We start from the raw sequence: 4,195 nt of genomic DNA on the forward strand, positions 1-4,195 counted from the left end.
TGCTTGATTTCACACATGTTCACAAATCTGCCCTGAGCGTTAGGCTTTTTATTCAGTAGTTTACAAGACCTCAGAGCTGGGCTCATTACCACAACATGAAAAGACTGACATTATCCAGTGAGGACCAGGAGAGTTTGGGTACAAGCAAAAGTCAGTGCAGTGGATGTTCATTGTCTGGGGCCACTAGTCATTCACACTTTCATTTCTCCAGCAAATGTTTATTGGACACTTACTATGTATCAGGCTTTGTTTTAGGATCTGAGGATTAAGCACTTAACAAGGGGGTCTTGTGTTCTGGTAGGGGAGACAGACAAGAAACCAAGAGAGAGGGAAAGCGAAAGAAACAAGAGAGAAATCAGAGCATACAAGAGCTACATAGAGAATTAACATAAGGTGATGGGACGGAGAGTAACTCCTTCACATGATACAGTAAGGACTCTCTGTGAGGTGATGTCTCAGCCAAGTGCTGAATCAAAAGAAGGACATGGACATGCAGAGTTGAGTGTGACTGACATTCCAGGCAGAGGGTACCACTAGCTTAGAGGCTCCCAGGTGGGCACCAATGGTGACGGAGATGACCAGACCAGAGGCCAGGATGGCTGGGGAAAGCCTAGAAGAGGGTGTAGAAGAGGTAGTCAGGGTCAAGTAATCGAGGGCTTTATAGCCAGAGAAAGGAGTTTGGAATGTTTGCTAAATGTGATGGGAAGCAATTGGGGGATGGGGGTTTAGGCAGAGGACTGCCATGATTGAATTTATATTTAATAAGAAAGTCCCTCTGGGTGCTATGTACAGAGGATTATAGCAAACAAGACAGGAAGCAGAGAGACTATTCCAGTATAGAGAGATGCTGGTCACCTGGATAAAGATAATGGTGGTGGAAGAGGTGGTTGGATTTGGGATCTATTTGGAGGCTGGGTCCCGGGGACTTGCTGATGGGTTGGTTGCACATGGAAACTGCAGGAAAGAGATAAAGTAAGGACGACTCTTCTGTTCTTGTCTGAACAACTGCACAGAAGTTGTCTTTTCCTGAGATGAGGAAGACAAGGGGAGAAACAGGTTTTATGGAGAAAAAATCAAGGGCGTGCTCTGTGAGCTCTCTTGTAGATCCCCGTGTCCCCTATGGGTCAGTGCACTGTCGCCACCTCTCTACAGGTGCACGCTCGCTCCTGTGTACACTCTGCCTCATTTTACCTCTAAGCCAAAATGAAACCGAAGACATTGACTTCAGCTGTATTTAGCCTTTAGGTGAAAGAAGAAATTTTTAAAAACCATAAAATGAAGTTTTATTTTTAAAAGCCAATTTTCATTCTTAATTTGGCTCAGATGTAGTTCAAGGCATGATTTGAATCAGTCAGCTCTAAAACTGTACATATGTATGTATATGTAAATGTATATATTTATGACAGAAAAGAACATACACACACACACCTATAACAACCAATACCATGTCATCTAGTCCTTTTAATTATTAACTCTCATTAACATTATCAATTGCCTTCCTTTACCTTTTGATGAATTTAACCAAGCTATGAACGATGGAGGGCAGAATTAGAGGGGCCAAGCCCTCTGCCTCTTTCCTTGATTAATCTTTAAGTGGTGGCATTATGGGTGATTTTTTATTTATCTGTGTTTTTTAATATTTTTAAATAAATTTTTCTTAATCACTCAAACACAGCTATTAACACCTGCACAAAGTTACAGACCACTAACCAAAGAACCATAGAATTTAGGATTGGAAGAACACTTAACCAGGGAGGAATCTCTTCTCCAGTATCCCTGCTGAAATCTTCTAATAAAGGGGTATCTACAACATCCCCAGGATGTCTCCATTCCACGGTTGGCAGTGCCAATTGTTAGGAAGTTCTTTCTTAATGTGGAAGAGAAAACTGCCCCCAGATAATTTTCACTATTGGTTCCCATTGTGCCTTTAGCAGAAACAAAAGCAAGTGAACCTCAGCTCCTAAGTAATAATTCTTCAAATATTTTAAGACATATCTCTCTTTGTTCTTTTTCTTTCTTTCTCTCTTCTTCTTTTTTAAACCAGAGCAGATCCAATTTTTTCAACAGTTCCTTCTGTGATATGATTTCTTGACCTTTCATCACCTTAAAGTCTGACTCCTCTCAACGCTTTGTGTTTAAACAAAGATTTTAGCCTTAAGTTAAAACACCACGGTCCCATGTAGGAGGATTGCAGAAATGGGTGATGCTGGTCCTGGGAGGTGGTGGGCTGGGGGTGGGGACTGCTGTTGCAGGAGGGCTTTCTTAACATCACCCTAATTACACAATGAAACTACACATCCTGGGTCCCAGCTTCTGGTTCTGGATCAATTGCCGTCTTTGGGTATAGGTGCCGATAAAGAGAACTATAGAATCAGAAAATCTCAGCGTTAGAAAGAAACACGTTGCTCACCTTCCACTCACAGCAGAATCTCTCAACAGAGACGCAGAGGAGTAAGGAGTCCAGCACACAGGATCCAGAGCTGGACTGCCTAGATTTGACTTCAAGACTCACTTGGGTCTCAGTTTCCTCACCTACAAAATGACAATGATAGTAATACCCTCTTCATAGAGTGTTGTACAGTACCTGGTTTGTGGTAGAAACTTATAAATGTTAGCCACCATTATTATTGTTGTTATTATTATTCATACAGTATTCCCTGACAGATCATCATCAGACTTTTAGTGCTGGGAAGCTCCTTACTTCCCAAAGTGATTCCTTCCCAGGGTTCAAAACCCCTGTACTAAAATGTCCTTATTTAAATCTGTGCCGTGGTAATTGCCACTCATGGGGCCCAGTTCTGTCCTCTAAGTATGTTTAGCCTCTCTCCTGTGAGATAGTTCTTTATATATTTGAAGGCAACTATCATATATCATTTTATCATCTACTTACATTTACTACATAGCTATTAGATAAACTAGACTCTAAATTTCACGGGGCCAAATGTCCAGTGGGTTTGTTCATCACTGCAAAGCCAGCATCTAGTGCACTGTCTGGCATATACCAGGTGTTCAAATTGAATAACTGAGAAGCGAATGGCTCTTTGCCAGTCTGTAGTTAGGGCATTAGTAAGAATGTCCTCAAAGTTAAGACTGTACTTTGGCTTTGAAGGAGGTTTGTGACAAGACAGGAAGAGAGCAATAATTCAATTTAATTTAGACATTTACTAAAGGCCTTCTATATGCTAGATGTTACACTAGGTTTTTTTTTTTTTTAACATCTTTATCGGAGTATAAATGCTTTACGATGTTGTGCTAGTATCTGCTGTACAACAAAGTGAATCAGTTATATGTATACATATATCCCCATAACCCTTCCCTCTTGTGTCTCCCTCCCACCCTCCCTATCCCACCCCTTTAGGTGGTCACAAAGCACCGAGCTAATCTCCCTGTGCTATGCAGCTGCTTCCCAATAGCTATCTATTTTACATTTGGTAGTGTATATATGTCAATGCTACTCCTTCACTTCATCCCACCTTACCTTTCCCCCTCCCTGTGTCCTCAAGTCCATTCTCTACATTTGCATCTTTATTCCTGTCCTGCTCCTAGGTTCATGAGAACCATTTTTTTTTGTTTTTTTTAGATTCCGTATATATGTGTTAGCATGTGGTATTTGTTTTTCTCTTTCTGACTTACTTCACTCTGTGTGACAAACTCTAGGTCCATCTACCTCACTACAAATAACTCAATTTCATTTCTTTTTATGGCCAAGTAATATTCCATTGTATATATTTGCCACATCGTCTTTATCCATTCATCTGTTGATGGACACTTAAATTGTTTCCATGTCCTGGCTATTGTAAATAGTGCTGCAATGAACATTGTGGTACATGTCTCTTTTTGAATTATGGTTTTCTCAGGGTATATGCCCAGTAGTGGGATTGCTGGGTCACATGGTAGTTCTATTTTTAGTTTTTTAAGGAACCTCCATACTGTTCTCCACAGTGGCTCTATCAATTTACATTCCCACCAACAGTGCAAGAGGGTATCCTTTTCTCCACAGCCTCTCCAGCATTTATTGTTTGTAGATTTTTTGATGATGGCCATTCAGACCAGTGTGAGATGATACCTCATTGTGGTTTTGATTTGCATTTCTCTAATGATTAGTGATGTTGAGCATCCTTTCATGTGTTTGTTGGCAATGTGTATATCTTCTTTGGAGAAATGTCTATTTAGGTCTTCTGCCCATTTTTGGATT

Source organism: Stenella coeruleoalba (assembly GCF_951394435.1).
Source record: "Stenella coeruleoalba genome assembly, chromosome: 1".
NCBI classification, from domain to species: Eukaryota; Metazoa; Chordata; class Mammalia; order Artiodactyla; family Delphinidae; genus Stenella; species Stenella coeruleoalba.